This window comes from Actinia tenebrosa, unplaced genomic scaffold (assembly GCF_029948245.1).
Source record: "Actinia tenebrosa isolate PJP-AT-01 unplaced genomic scaffold, QUT_ActTen_1.0 PGA_scaffold17__23_contigs__length_9995812, whole genome shotgun sequence".
Lineage (NCBI taxonomy): Eukaryota > Metazoa > Cnidaria > Anthozoa > Actiniaria > Actiniidae > Actinia > Actinia tenebrosa.
The window spans coordinates 699,986-717,240 of record NW_028292577.1 but is presented as its reverse complement, the minus strand read 5'-3'; the positions used below and the strand labels follow the sequence as shown (position 1 = coordinate 717,240).

Genomic DNA, 17,255 nt, shown 5'->3' with positions numbered 1-17,255 from the left:
TTTTAGCTGCACGTTTTCGGTCTGGGCTTCCTGTGTTGCGCTTTCAATGTTGTCGGCGTTCTTTGAGGTACGGATAAGCCGGTATCCGCGTGACAAGAGAGAAGCCTCTCTGAAGTAGAACACAAACCATAAATCAAGTACATGTACAAATCAGATAAGATTGGAGACAGGCTAACACTCTGAAGAATATCCAGTCCACTTTACTTTGTCAACCAACTTTTTTTATATTTATCACGCGTCTATATTGTCTCCCTACATAATGGCTTTTTAGAGGGTCTTGGTTAAAGTACACTTTTCGATATGTATCAAGCAAAATCATGCAACCAATTTCAATATATTCCAGTTCGATATTTGTTTTTCTCGGCATTTACTCTTAATTTTTAATTTAATTTTTTCCATCTCGTTGGTTTTGTTCGGTGTTTTAAATCCTGATTCGTGACTTTCAGAGATGTCATGACTCAACCCTGAAGGCCATTGTCACGCAATATCGTTTGCTGTCATTCATAAGCTTAATTAATTACATACTACCTCCCTGGTGGAAAAATATAATAGGACATTGAACGTGACACACACTCAACGGGAAGAAGATATTATATATATGGGCGTGTTTTCATCACGACCACACGCCCCAAAGCGGAGATAAGACTGTCAAGAACAGCCCTTCGTGACCACAGTAATAAAAAATATGTTTGCCCTAAAACGCGCGAAATTTCACAACTTTTCCTTTCATTTAGAAGCAGAGCCAATATTTAGCCACAAGATTTTCTTCTATTCTTGTTTTAAAGCGAGATAAAGCAAACAACTGTCTGCCTTGAGTGCATTTACGTCTGGCACGTTTCCCAACCTTTATTGTTATTCATGAAATATTTGATAGTCTTTTCCCTTAAAATTCACGACCATGTCCTAAATTAGGCTCTATTTTCTGAAGTTTCCCTGCTCGAATTCCTTGTTATTTTTTTCATGAATCTTCAAAAAGGGCGGGGAAAAGAGAAAAAAACTGAAAACGTCGTCTGCTTCGCCATGCAGTAGCTATGTTTATCTCAGCCTTTATCAGTACCCTTATTTACCATGATATTCGCTAATAATTCACTTCCTTTATTTCGCTCTTATTATTCACGGGTTTTTTTCATGACGTTCTTGTTAGAGATAGAATAGAGCAAAAAACGACCTAAGTCATAATGACTTTTTCGGCCTTACTTTCAATCAATTTGGAAAATTTTCGCAAATAAAAGAAAGCTTCATTAAACTGACTGACGTAATGATTTTCTTCAGGTTCCTATTTTTTTAGCAAAAAAATATTTTGACTCTAGTGTGCCATTTGAAGCTAATTAATAGGCTGACTTCGTCGAGATTTTTTTTTTTTTGCGATCAATGACTCAAATGTTCAATTCTTTTAGCTTTTAGCTGCAAAATATTGCTTACTTTTCCACTACAAACGTAGATAAGAATGGAATCTCAGCAAGTAAGATAGTTACGTAAAGTAATAATCCAGAATTAGTAAGGATTTTGAAGTTCAATGGCTTCTTTTTCATTTATTGAAACCTGTGCATTGGTCTGGCTATCTCAGTCATTATTAGTTACCCGAGGGAAGTAAGACTGAACAAATAATTTAAAACTCCTTTTATCCTTAGGAACACGCCAAAAAGTAGACACTAAATCAAATCTCATCTTTCTTTTTGATATAACAGTATCATTTCTGTAGACCATTTCTGTAGACAAAACCTCTATAATAATACTCAATGAATATGTCTTAGGAAGATGGAAAGTTTTGAAGTTTTAACTTTTTATGTCGGTCTGATCAAAAAGGCTGCAAAACTGAAACAATCAATGAATCTTTGAGTTTTTTCGTCATTAATGGACTGGAATAGCTTTTAAAAGAGAGACGTCGACATGAGAGAGAAGTATTTTCCGGTGTGATAGAATACACGTCAGATCTGCTATACTTACTACGTGACGTAAAACTGCCCAAAATAAAGTTAAAAAATACAATGAACTTGTGCTTCTTATTTATTTTTAGGGGAAAAACTTTTCTGTCGTTTTTATAAGTATCACAATTATTTTAACTTTGAATACTCTAAATTCTCTGTAAGAATATATTTTAATAATTTTATATTATTTAATCACTATTTATAAATGTGTGTGTCATTTTATAGCTGCAATTACGATTATTCTTTTTGCTTTAACTAGGGTGGTTTATTTGAAAATAAAATAAAATGAAATGAAAAATGAAATATTTATTAGTACCCATTCATTCCCAAAGTTCAATTTACAATCTATTTTTCTTTCCATTTTTCGTCCTGAATTGTTTTCCCTGATGTTTTGGACGATTGTTAAATAAATTTTCCAGCCATTTAGCGAATTTCCAGTTCATAAATAATTCAAGAACTTTAACTATGGAACAATAAATTTCGAACTTTCAGTGCCGAGTCACGTTCTAGTAAAAAATTGTCGACTTTCAATCAATTGAATCGTTCCTTCCTTCATATCAAAGTTTTGACGTTAAAATTCCCTTTTTCCTGTTAGTACAAGTGCGACCTATCTTTTATAGTATATGTCGGTAAAGTGTAATACTTCTGGCGCCAAAACCCCTCACAGTTTACTTGTTTTTCTTCCAATAAGAAAACATAGAAAAAGCAGCAGAGAAAAAGCTTTTTTGCAAACACTCATTAACTTCAAACGCGTCCTTAGTTTGACATAAAGCTTTCTCTATGAAATTGGTTAATAATTTCAAATTAAATGACACAGTGAAAGTTTTGGATGATTGTTTTAGCACTAAGAAAAAACGAGAGAGGTAAAATGACTGGCGTTAAAGAAAATATAATATAAATACCTACTAATTTCCAGGGTGTATTTAGGCTGTATTCAAACTTTTATTAAATTTGGAGAAGAAATTAAAATACTTTAGTACATACAATGTGACAGTAATCGGCATTCTTTCTAAATATTATGTTTTATCGAATTCAGAAAATGCTAATTTTATTTCGGATGAAAAGATATTTTGCTTTCAAGCTCGTCTCCAAAATATCAATAGCGTGTTTTTAGATAAACGTGGAGTATATCTTCGCGAATAATGCGTGAAGTTCGTGCAGTAACCGAGATATACCGAGTTAAGTAAGCCTTGGAGTTTTCGATTCTGATTCGTGGGAAAAAAATCATGTGAAAAAGTCCCCTTGGGCGCACATAACAAAACAGCCCTGAGGTTAGGACTCTAAAATTTTTTTACATGTAATGAACCCAGGTGTACTTGGATTTAGTTGTCTAACGTGTTTATGATTGACGATATTGAAGAAGATCTCTCAACGAAAATGTAAGTCTAACACAGTACACTTAATGATGCGCAATATCCGTAGAAATACATTTTGAAGATTGGTTGGTTGGGGGGGCATATGCTTATTGACAGAATACCTTTCAAACAAATTGAAAAATACGTCTTCATTTATCCGGGTTGATCACAATTCATTTATCTAACCGGACCGCGTCAGTTAGGTATCTGTGCTTTCAAGTCGCAACTACGAAATCCACACAGCACTATCAACCAACGAGCTTTCGTTGAAAACACGAAGTGAAAGAATGAAAGATCGAAAAGTGGAAAAATGAATGAAAAAATTTTCGACAAAATTATAAATTGAACTTTCTCCAGAAAGAAAATCTATCGCCGAAAGAAAGGTAAGTCCAGAGAATAACATCGGGAATTAGGTTTTAAGTTTATTGTCTTTTTGCCAGACTCGGTATTTAATTTCCGAGATACAGACATGAAGTTTTGGTATTGCTTTGTGTTGCTACTGCAAATTAAATCCTTTGTGGTCAGAAAAACTTATTTTTTTTCTATGACTTGTGTTTCAATGTAAAGTCAACTTGGTTACTGCGGTAGCGCGGCTCACGACGGCTTGCTTGTATATCTCGTCGGGTAAGATCACAGACAATCATCGTAAGTGCTCTGAAAAAAGAACTTCAAAAAAACATTATATTCCTGTAGAGATTTTATGGATTCTTATTCAATTAAGCAACTTTACACCGACAAACTGCAGTGAAACTCTTAGCGGTGAAGCCTTTTGAATTCGTTCCGTGTTTGAACAGTAAAATACAGCGTGAAACTGGGTCTCATCTACAATGTACGGAGGTTTTTGATTACTCAGGATTGTCAAGAGCAATGCACTTGACAGAGAATGCTCTGAAAAACATTTTTTCCGACTAGAAAAAAATTAAACGAAGAAAACTTTGTATTTCCCGAAGTACAAGCTTGTGTTTGAGGTACAGTAATTCCAATTTAGACCAAAATTGATATTTATGCAAAACAAGTGCTTTTTTTCTTCTAGTTTAATGGGTCAGAAGTCATGGCATGGATTTTAGATTATCACTTTTCCAACAATATCAACCTTATTGAATGGGAAGTACGTAATGATTCGCCTTATGATAGTAATACGTGGACTGCTTAGATAAACGTAAATCAAAGCATTTACCTTAATGGACTTCAATTCTCAGCAAAAAAATAATTGCATATATCGAGTAAACATTTCTCGTGTTAAAAAAAAAAAAAACACTCAAAATTTTAGAACACTGAGTTTTGGCCACGACATCTTAATTTTTCTCTAAGTAATCTCAGCAGTTTCTAGCATAAAGCGAAACGAACAACCATACGGAGTTTTTTTTTCGGCGAATTTGAAGGCGGTCAGAAATAATTCACTAATAGAGATCTTGTGTCGATCTTAAAGATGTTAAAAGGGTTTTTTCTTATTTCCTTTCAAATAACTACTTGTTCATAACAATTTGATTTGTTTTCAATACAGCTCTATGCCTAATGTTTTGAAGACACCTTCAGGTTCACTAACGTTGATGTTTTGTTCCTGTCTTATTGGAGAAAGAATAAGCCGATGGACTAAGATAATAATGAACTGCCAATAGTGCGGCCACGGGGCTTGTCAAGTCTTTTGTGTCAATTAAATTCAAAAACAAAATATCTAAAAGCCTCGATCAAGGAAAATCAAAACAAAATAAACAAAAATGTTTTCAAGCGCATGGAAAGATATTAGGAATTGAATATTAGCAATACATACCAACATTGCTAGATTTTAGACACGAAAATCGATAACGACTTTGGTTGACACGATTTGGTCGATTGACTTGACGTATGTCCATATTGACGCGGTCTCGAAAATTTTTCTCAAATGGAAATTTTTACATCCAAATTTGACATTTCGTGAACACGAAAAAAAACCCTTTAAATGCGAAACATTGTTTTCATGAGGCTATAATCGGACTCTAGATGGTTACGTTTGATAAGGTTTTAAGAAGTCGAAAGGGAAAACCGAATAATGACACATATAAGGATCGGTAGTTTCAAAACAATATAAAAGATATTGAGAAGTTTTTTGTGTGCTTGGGTATATATAAGTCCCTTATACAAAAGATTTTGAATGATACAATACTACAATATGATAAAGCAGCCAAACAAAGGCCGAATGATAAACACGAGTTAACGACACACCGAACGACAACTTTCCGAGTGTAATCCGAATAATTAAGACCGAAAAAATGCCGAAAACCGAGAAGCAAAACAAATGAAATTTAAAAGTAAAAAATAAGATCTTTTACTTTAATTACAAATGACATCGTAATAAACCATATTCAATAACATTGAAAAACATACAAAACGCGAAATACTTTTTCAGCTTTTAATAGATATATGGTCGATATATGGTATTTTTTCTTGTTACATCCGTGTCACTGCGCATGTTCAGTGAATTTCATATTCAAAATCATCTGATAAAGTAAAGTAAGTAACTGTTAAAAGCATTAGCACAGGATATTGCACATCTAACATGATAATCACTGTAAATCTTGTGATAAAAATAACCGAAAAACACCACGTACGCGACAAGGGACAAAATTCTATTTATTTATTATTTAAATAAACATCAATTTATGCAAAGATTTAAACAACAGTAAGTACAAGTTGTTCCAAATTAGTATGCTTTGTCATCTAGGACAACAACAACAACAACAACTACAATAATAATAATTATAATGATAATGATAATAATAATGATGATGATGATGATAATGACAATGACAATGATGATGATGATGATAATAATGAATGGAAATGTCTCTTAATATGTGTTAAGAAAAATAGAGTAAAGACTGCTTTGAGATATTTTTATAATAATAGTTATTATAATTATAATAATAATAATGATGATGATAACAATGAACGGAAATATCTCTTAACATGTGTTAAGAAAAATACAGTCAAGGCTGCTTTGAGATATTTTTTGAAAACAATTTTGAAAATACATGATGAGGTTACAAAAAGGCAGGAGCTTAGTTGTCGGTATTTCAAAACGAATACGGTTAATCGATATTCTATCGACTAGGACTGGGAATCGATACGTTATCGTCTTAAAATAATGCATGGTGAAATCCATAATCAATGTTTTACCGATTTGCTGTGTTTTTAATTCTTCTGTTGGACAAAAAAAAGACATATAATAATAATAATAATAATAATAATAATAATAATAATAATAATAAGTGATTGTATTATTAGCCCTGTCATGCTGGTAGGTTACGAAATTACGGCCTATCTAGCTTATCTAATTAGTATTCAAACGTGTTTACTGCTGATAATAATAATAATAACAATAATAATAATCTTTATTTACCCTGATTTAAAAACCCGATCAGCTGGACACGATAGAACAGCTATAACATATCTTCATTCAGTTACTGAACACTCCCATTTTGTGTTAGCCTCGATCAATAGTGAGCAAATGCCTTTTTTTATTTAGTTATTAAGGCCCATTGCAAAGTAGGGAAGTATGTATTGCGAAACAATTCAAATTGATTAAAATTTCACTGATCTTGGTGAAATGCTTGAATACTTTACGCACAACCGATACTAAAGCTGATACTATTTGATATTGCAAAAAAAAACAAAAAACAAAAAACAAAAAAAAAAAAACAAAAAGAAAAAAAACACAACAATATGAATTAGTTCACTTGGTCCCCAATGTTTTGGTTCAGATTCGTAAAAGCTTAGTAAAACTTGGATTTCACCTTGGACTCTTAAACATTAGATTGAGTGCATCTTTAATAATAACAGTATACGATATAGTGCATTGTCTGATTCGTCGTGATATTCAAGCTCCCAAGATGCGTTTGATATTGATCAACTTTGACTGATAACATTAACAAATATATAACTTTACGAGCATGAAGAAACCAATATAAAGACATTAAAAGTGATGAACGTTAGCATCTAGGAACCAGACAAAGGTCTCGATTTTATCACCATTTTGAATAAATATAAATATGTCATGAAAAGCTTTAAATCAGTAATCCAAGGCTGTTTCCAGTCCCTCTCATTTACCATAGTAGTATTCTCATCCTGTTCAAGAACTTCTTGGGACTTCGTTTAGTGAGTGTCTATTAAGTTGCCGTTTCAAGTAGAAATCGTCCATATTGATTTCTAAACTTGAAGTTTATCGACAGTCCATTTTAAATCCGTCCCCATTCCATCTCGGCAACTAATTAATTATAGGGTAAAAGTATGTAGCAACTTGTCTTGAATAAGTTTTTAAGGTAGATTCTCGATAGTTCTCTGGTAGTTCTGGAGCATGCGATATACAATATATGGGGTTTTATACTAAATGATACATAGATAATAAAGATGCTAATATTGTATCAAATGTCTTGAAGTATAGTTTCGTGTTCTTTAAAGTGCAAATGAACCCTTCGACAATACTTTCAGTAGTAATTCTACATAAAGTAAATAGTTGAATGGTAAAATATTTCTTGATTTGAGTGATGCGTCTCTAAGTTATAAAGGCTTATACTTCCAATATGCTAATAAGTGTGACGTCTATTAAGGCTTAATTAAATATACAAAATTGAACTGGTTCATAGAAACGGTATTTAAAAAGCATCATTATTTTGCTCATGGTTTACATGAAAGCTATTTTAAATTTGTATTTTCAAAATGGCCAGCATTTAGCATTACTAGTTACAACAAAAACACTCAAATACCTTACCTCGACGTCACACTTATTAGCATATTGGAAGTATAAACCTTCATAACTTAGAGACGCATCACTCAAATCAAGAAATATTTTACCAATCAACTATTTACTTTATGCAGAACCAGTACTGAAAGTATTGTCGAAGGGTTCATTTGCACTTTAAGAACTTTCGAGACGGAAATGGACGATTTCGTATCAGATTTACAGACTTCTCATGGGCAACTGATTTTTATGTGCTTTTCTTCGTTAATTATTCATAATTTGATGATAAAATATGCCGTCTTTTTATATCCTATATATATAAGGAACACAATGATATCTCGGATTTGGTTTTATTTTCGCACAGGAAAGAAATAGTTTAATAGTTTTGGATCTGGAGCTATGAATCAGGTCACCACCACAGGATTTCCCCAGTGTTCATCACTAGGACCGTTATCTTGATCACTGGGAATAGGAAACTGTATAGTTAGATATCACTAAAATTCATTCCTGGGAATAAATTTTGCCAAATTAAATTTAGGGCGGAAAGGGTAACTTGGACACGTACTCATAACACCATTATGCTGGTGCTAACTTCCCCATCGTTTATGATTATGATTAGAAAGTTCAATTACCTGACAACGCTACCGCTAATGAATTTGATTGTCAGTTGTTTATTATGAACAGACAAGTCAAAAAGGCGCCAAAAGGGAATTGCACAGCGGAAATAACTGTTATTAAACGTTTTCTGGATTTTTCCTTCAGGAGCATTTCATACCTTTAACGAAAACATTTGTCTACAAGTTTTGTATAATTTTTAGATGTATTGATGGGGTGCAAGCATTCCCAAGTGAGTTAAAAGACAAAAACAAGGCGGCCATTGTGGTACCGTTAACAATGGATGCTAATGAGAAATCTTTTCTTAAATGGCACCAACATGGCCGCGATGACGTAACGTGCAAACGAAGAATAATAATTTAAGTCAATTTGGAAATTTTAATCAAGCTAGGCATAAAATATTTTTGAGACATCTGCTACACGACATGGAAAAAGGCTTTTGTGTCGGAATCTCTTAAAATTCGAATTAAATAGTGTTTAGTATAAAGGTTAGAGGAGACATGCACGACCAGTTATGTTAAAACTAAGAAGAAAAAAAAATGAATTTTTTTTCTTCTAAAATATTTGTCTTTTACCAAATCCATGGAAAATCCATTGAAAAAACTTGCTGCCTTGTACAGGAAATTAGACATTTTTTTATCGCCGACACTCATACAGGTGCTAGTCATCTTCTGTTAGAACTAGGGGGGAAATGGTAGTCATCTTCTGTTAGAACTAGGGGGGAAACGGTAGTCATCTTCTGTTAGAACTAGGGGGAAATGGTAGTCATCTTCTGTTAGAACTAGGGGGGAAATGGTAGTCATCTTCTGTTAGAACTAGGGGGGAAATGGTAGTCATCTTCTGTTAGAACTAGGGGGGAAATGGTAGTCATCTTCTGTTAGAACTAGGGGGGAAATGATAGTCATCTTCTGTTAGAACTAGGCATAGTACTAGGGGGGGGGGGGGGGGATGTTCAAAATATTTTTATGGAACAATTCCATATTTATAATTGGGTTTTATGAAGTTTCATTCGATACCTTCTCCTAGGGCGAATGTGATTGGTTTATTTTGAGCTCTGACGTCACTGGAGCGAAACAATTCCGAGGTTGTCGTCGGCGACTGTTTAAAGTTCAAATGAAAAACGAGACAAAACACAGTTAAATCAATATGTGGGGGAACAGTTTCTAAAATCGCTGGATCACTGATAAGGTATTACTTATTATTTTCATCATATCTTTATATTTATATCAGAGTTTTTCTTTATCTGTGATTAATAGTTCTTTTCGTCGTCAACAAGCGAATTTTGGTAGCTTTGTGCTAGCGGTCTGTCGGAAATCACACACAAGCTCAATTAAAATTTTGGTTTTCTGAAAATATATTCCAGTTTATTAGTTATAAATATACATCAAATCTTATATTCTGCTATGAAACTTTGGTTAAAAATATCAGTGGCATTCATTTTCCTGCTGAGTCTTCAATGTTCTTCAAATCAAAACTGAACGACACTGAGCTAGTGGAGGCGAAAAAATAAGCTGTCGCAAATGAGCTGAAAAATTAATGCTCTGTTTTTTGAACTGAGTTCACATACCAGTTACTCTCTTAATAAACCCTAAAACTTTCTAAAATTACTAAGTTAGATTACATGAATTTGACAAAAAAGCTATAGAGTTATAGAGCGACGAAATAAAACGACTTGAAGAGAACATAACAAACAAACCAAATTCCACAGAAAATATCATCTGCCCACTCAAATTCTACGTAAATTGAGCGATTATATGGATCAGCTGTTATCAAAAATAGGTTGTCTAAGAGATAATTTTACAAAAAAGAGAATATATAGAATACTCGCTTCGCCGGTGATTGCAGTCAAGATAAAGCCGTGGTTAGATATCAATGTTTTTATTGCTCTTTCATATTCTAGTTCGCTGTTGGACGGAATTTAATTCTTGTCATCTTTATTTTCGAGAGATCCTCCATTTTTGAAACTAGATTAACGGAGCTACGAATTAAATTTTTCAACCAAACGAAAAAAAACAATGGTGTCTCTGGTTTGCAAAAGAATCTAAACTAAGTTTCAAATTCAGGAAACGTATTTTATTCATAAGGACGAGAATTCTTAAAATTTCTTTATTTAGCAAAAGATCACACTAGCCTTCGACACAAGGTCATTTTACTCCAAGGGGGTGACTAGAAAGCCAGTATATAGCTTCCTCTTTAGATTTTATAGCACTCTTTCAAGAAAAAGAAAAAATAAATTTATTATAGTCTAGTTTTTAGTTTAAGCCACCCAACAGTCCCACGATGCACTGCAATGCCAACTTGAACCAGTTTTCCCCCAACCTCAGAATGGCTAAGTTTACCACGATTTTATTTGTGTTTGTTTAGTTTACTCTTCTTAGCAAAGATACCATTTTTTCCAAAACGTTCAAAAATGTCAACATAAAGTATCAATGAATGAATATTTAAATAAACCCTGTACTGTTTAGGCAACAAGAAAAGCAAAAATAGCGTGCTGGTTTTGGACTAAAACACGTTAAAAATAATAATAAATAATATATGATATTTCTTAATATTTCTTGTTTAACGGAGAAGAAACATGAATATGAATACAACTCAAACAAAGAATCTTATTCTAAAGAGAATGACATTATTTTGGTCTGAAATGGGAAAAACATTATCCCGCCAAAGAGGTCTATTCAATGCGGAAGGCATCCTTTACCGACTACCAGACAGACATTTCGTTGATCCGAATAATTTGTATATGTTTTTGTCGGCTCTACCTTGCGCACGATATCCTGGTTTTAAAGTGGATTTATCTACTTTTCGGCGCTCATCAAATCAACATTATTTTAGTCTTCAGCTGGGAATGCTTTTGTTATTGCTATCGGACTATAAACAAAAAAGAGTGTCAAGTGCCGTGCAAAGTTGAGTCCAGAAAATTTTGAATTAACTAGAATAAAGGACAAGCAAAATGCGATAAGAACCTGACAGTTGGTGGTAAACAAAACAACTCATTTTCACCATAGGATGCTCTTTAAAATGGTCCACAAAGCCGTCACTGGCAAAAACAAGAAGAAAAAACAAAACACAACGTTTGTTGGTAAAAAATATTGAAATAAAAAAAAACAAACAAAAAACAAAAAGACAAAAACAACCGATTGTATATGTGCTTTTTTGAAATATTTTGTTTAATTTCCATACAATTTTTTCTTTCACATAGCCATGTCGTTCTCTTGTTTTTTAGTTTTACTTTTTGTTGGATATACGACTTTCCTGATGCTTCCCTGCTATTTCGCCTTTATTTTCATTTCAAAAGAGCTGTATATATGTTATAAGTAAGAAAATATGAATTTTCTTTCTTGGTATGAAGGCACACTTCTTAACAGCGTTATTTTCAAAACAAAGTTACTTAGAGCCTGGCACCATGTAATGCTTCAAGCGGTGAAAATGAGAAAATACATTAAAGAAATACCTTAAGACATTAAATAAACTTACTAAATTATTATTTACTTTTAAAAGCAAAATGTTTCTTCAGAAATGATTTTTAGAATATATGCTTAACATATTAATGTTGGCATCAACCGTCAATACCATAAAGACCTACTTTATATACAGCTATTTCAAAAAAGGTTGAATACTGAATACTGCATACTGAATAGTGCATTCCAAGACCAAAGGGCATTGACAGGGTCTTGTTAATTTGAAATAAAAAGTAAATATACAGCAATTAACTCTCTACATGTAGATAGTATATTGTTTCAGATGGAATACACTAAAAATAGAATAAATAATAATTATTTATCTTACTTTAGACAATGTCATTATGACCCACAATGCCCTTCGGTCTTGGAATGCACTATTCAGAATGCAGTATTCAGTATTCAACCTTTGTTAAAATAGCTGTAATACTATTGGTCAACGATTGTTTTAAATTTATAGCGTTTGATTGTGTGCGTTAAGTTGATAATTAAATTTCCCCCTACAAACATAGTCAGTTGTATTAGTTACCTAAGAAGTATATAACAATGCCACTTAGCCACGAGCGTGTTAAGCTCTTAATGAAATTTCTGTTAATTTTTTTTAACAAGGAATTATTTAACGGAAACAAATGGATGGATGGATGGATGGATGGATGGATGGATGCATGCATGCTTTCAAGTTAGCCCCCTTCAATTTCCTCTCATTAAACACGGCAACGATTTGTCAGCTTTTAAGGTTCTTAGTCAAGAAAGTTCCAGTTCAGCCGATGTTGCCTTGATTGCTAGCATACTAAGTAGTTTTGCTTGATAAGCAGACATTGTTAGATGCGACAGGGAACTTTGACACTGCCAATAAGCAGGATATGAACATTTTCAATGACAGGAAAAAACCTATATTCAATTGAACCATAGGACTAATGAAGATATTGAAATCTTCCAGCTTGAAGGGAAATCCAGCGATCATAACTACATCCATACAAAAACACACACCTTGAACTGTAAAATAAATAAGATTTTAAATATTAAAACAACTCCAAAATATCAAAATTGAATGTCAATTCTTGAAACGTGAAACTAATTTTTAAAATTGATTTTGCTGACATTGTGACATGTTTGTCTCAAAAAAGCGGAGAGAAAATGTCAAGAACAAACTGAAAGACATGAATGTCAAAATTTAATGTGGTTAAATGTAATTTAGGCTAAGTTAGACTCGAGGTCAATGACATCTCGCAGTAGCGTTGTCCGGACGCATACCGCTATCTCCGCTGTCAACGCATTTATTACCTCACGCGATCGTTGATCGACTCAGCTAGCAAGTTGTTTATAGCATGTCGCAATCTATTCTAGTCGATCTCTGTGGCCTGTATGAGATATGGATCATAGCTATCATTACGAAATTCGATAAGACGCTACACACGTGATCACGCTAGCTTAATGCCAACCACGCGAACCTTTATTCGCCATCGCTATCTATCGCTAGCACTTGCTATACGACGCTATTACGCTATTACGCTATTACGCTACAACACGAGTTTAATTTAACCAGGTTCTGTTAACGCCCTGATTTTAAATCATACTTTCTTTATTAACACGGTATCTCTACTTTTAGATCGTTTTCCCAAAGACATGACCTAAGACTTTATCTATAGTATAACAATATTTATAGTTATGCACAAGAATTTATTCATAGCATAATAATAATAGTTTTTTCTTTTCTTTTTTCTTTTTTTTTTTGTTTTCTTATCATTTTCTTTGATTGTACATGTATTTCTTTAGAATTATCTTATAGTAAATTGGCCTGAAAAGCCCTTTTGGGAGTCCAATAAAGTGTATGTATAAATGTATGTATCCGGCTTAATCCCTAAAGAGGAGAGAAGGAACCATGTAATATTAAAAGAAGCTTGCTGTCTCGATGTTTGCATTTAGCTTTTTTTCGCGCTGTTTAACTATAAGGGAGTTCGGCACTTCGGCACTTCAGCACTTCGTTTATAGTTTATAGCAGATATCAGAGTTACGCTTTCAAACAATTGTTGCATTTGGGTCACTTTCTATATATCCGTTGCATTGACCCAAATGCCTCGACTTGAAACAATGGTTTGAAGCCTATAGAGTACAATTTTGATATCTAGTTAAGAGTGTTTTCCTGTTGGCCGCTTACGCTGCATTTCCATTTCAAATGAAAGAAACCTCAACTAGCGAAGGAACCATGCATTACATTGATCTATAGATGAAATTGTGCATCTTAAAAGTCCTATCCATCCGCTTGTGCCGCTATTCTGCAGAAGTAAATCGCTTCGAGCTTTGTAGAAGTGTATGGTATTAACCGCGCATCCGCTGAGATTGAAGAGAAAACTGAGTCGAGTCTGCACTACAGTGCATTGTGGGAATGCTTTAGCGGACGAAATAGACGCCATCTTGGAAATATGTTTCCCAAAGCAGCCCCACAATGCACTGCAATGCAGACTCGAAACTACAGCTAAATATAAATCAATTTACATACCTATTATTATACGGTCTATTTGTATAACGATTAACTACTGTTTTTATGATTAAACACGAGCATCATGGAACTTTCCAGTTTTTTCGATGATATTTCTCGATCAATGTTATGCGTTTTGCTTTGTTCTGCATATTTATGTAAGTATTGTATTTAAAGTTTTTTAGATAATTTTACGAGTTTTAGATGAGATGACATTTATATATGTTTCAAAAAATTATTTATCTATAAGAAGTTATATTTATATCTCATTATCATATGTTATATCTTATAGTTATATCATATCTTATAATTACAAATAGATTAGCTGTCTGTGATTAAACCAGAGCATATTCAATCTTAGGCTTCCCAGAATTTGTTAATAATGTTTTTGGTAAATGTAAAACAGTCTGGTAGTTTGACCGACATCTTTCAATCAAGCAATTCGGATTCTAGAACATTTCTGGTCTATATTTGGCATACTCTTCCTATCTTATAGAGTGAGTGATAATGCGAGCATTACCGGTTTGGCTAATAGGTTAGACCAAACGCAAGGTAGCAGGTGAATCAACACCTTTGGTTTCCCGCCACACCGCTTCTATTCCAGGACTCAGCCCCCTCCAATATGCCAACGACTTATTACCTGTTATTAGTGGTTGGCAATCAGGTCTCATCACAGTATAAATATAAATTCACTATAGATTCTATTTGGAAGATCATTGCCAAGCTGCCTTTGTCTTTTCCTTGTACTGAGGGTGGTTTACAGGTGGCTGTTTTCATTTCATGAGGTTGAACAACGAGGTCAGTAAACTGTCTGCCACATAGCTGCGTGATAGATATTTATTTATTTTCTTATAAATCATTCCCAAATGAAACAGTAATTCCTTCGATTAAGTTTATCTTTTTACGTACCAAAGAGCAGAGACCTTTCGAAGCCGGAGAGAATTAGAACTAGTTTAGGGAATTGCGTTTTTTTGCAACCAGATAGAATAGTCCCTTTCACAGTTCCCTGTGCCATCTTGAAAGGTAGCCGTGCCTTTGCATCGAAGCGAGACGAACGGTGAGCTTGCAATGATAGAGACCTTTTTTTAAAAACACACACCCATTACTAGAGTATTTTAGAAGCAAGACGAAATTAATTCAAATGACTCCGATATTTTTTGACTGTGTCTGTTCTTATTCTTAGCAGTATATTAATTTCTCCGCGCAGAATCGTTTTGTCATTATGCATGCGTAGTTCTCTAGCCTAAGGCTGTCGAAAAAGCTCTTTGCAAACCGTACCTTCATGCCTCTTCTTTAATGTCAGATGTCTGATCACTCACAAAGCACCGATAAACGGAAGTATTATTCTGTCTCTGTTAATACTCTAAGTAGACATTATCACGTCCAGTCGTAATTATCAGCTTATCTGCTTTCATGACTTTATCGCCTGAGAGAGTCAGTTGATCGATAGAATTAGATGCATTTAATCTCAACTCAACATACAACCATATGCATTACTGAATACTGGGTTCAAGTCTTAACAGGCGTGCGATGAAACTAGGAGACTGGGGCTTAGGACACCAGAGTGAAAGGGCACCAGAGGAGTAGCAAGAGTTACAGAATATAGGCAGGGCGGGAGGAGGGAGCCCTCCTCCTCCCGCCCTGATATAGGGCGAGGTAGCAGCTCTAAGAAATCTAGCCTAATTAGATGAATATAATACAACGAGAAACAATTTATAAAAAACAATTCGATAATGAAAACTATTGTTTGTTTTGGCCAATCTCGACAGCTATTCTTAGCGGGGGTGTCGTCATTACTCCCAAACTCAGTCGAGTTGGGTTTTTCCCCGTCTTGGGCGCGCGAGGAGTGGGTCCGCTTAAAACTAGCTTCCACTCCCTGCGCGTTCGAGACAGGGAAAAATCCTACTCAACTAAGCCTGAAGGGGAAAGAACGTGAGGATGGAAAACATAACGCTGTGAGTTAATGTGTCTTACAAATTTATTCATGAGGTGGTAGTAAGTCTTGGGAAGCCATTTCAACCAAACTATTAGTGTATTTATTATAAGCCACTCCGAGGTCGAGGGAAAAACTGGAAAGAATTGGCATTGCAATGCATTGTGGGACTGTTGCAGGGGACAAGATAGACGACATCTTGGAAATATGTCCCCTAAAACAGCCCCACAATGCAATGCAATGTCAACTCGACCATTTCCTCGACCTCAGGATGTCTTATATCAAACAAAGTCTCAACACTACATCTTAACTGTATTTTTGTAAATTCGCAATTTTTTGTAACTGCAATAGAGCAGCGCGACGTCATAAAAACGAAGACAAAGGCGAAGTTCGGACAAACAAACTTACAAGTTTACTTTCAGCAGATAATTTTCACAGCCGATCGCAGTTGATCTTAGTTTACATGGGTTAGTATTGTAACTTTAAGTAGAAATAATAAAATCGGTTCGTATAATCCTCGTAGCGGTTAAACAGAATGCAATGTTTGTCCGAATCTTTAAGCTATTTTAGAATCAGTGCGCTGCGCTATATATTTTCTTCATAATTTAGCCAAGACTTTTCGCTAGAAAATTCTTATAGTAAAACTTGTATCACGTGGTTGTATCACGTGATGTCATAAAAATTAAGGTTATTAACTTTAGCAAGGAATTACTAAAATTAATGTATAAATAGATTAAATCTAATAACGTTTCAGTGTCACGCGAGTCATA

At 34.1% G+C, this 17,255-nt stretch overlaps 1 protein-coding gene across 5 annotated transcripts in view; it reads left to right on the top strand.

Annotated features, from left to right (window-relative positions):
* Positions 1 to 3,177: 3,177 nt before the first annotated feature.
* Positions 3,178 to 17,255, top strand: part of LOC116308892 (atrial natriuretic peptide receptor 1) — a 38,965-nt gene continuing 24,887 nt past the window's right edge. The window contains exons 1-2 of one of the 5 annotated variants that reach the window (XM_031719407.2): positions 3,441 to 3,666; positions 9,642 to 9,803. The gene's annotated coding sequence lies outside the window, so the exon portion shown is untranslated. Of the gene's footprint in view, positions 3,308 to 3,440; positions 3,667 to 9,641; positions 9,804 to 15,177; positions 15,351 to 17,255 lie in introns of those variants that run through there. The other 4 variants (XM_031719409.2, XM_031719406.2, XM_031719411.2 and 1 more) reach the window with 4 other exon arrangements.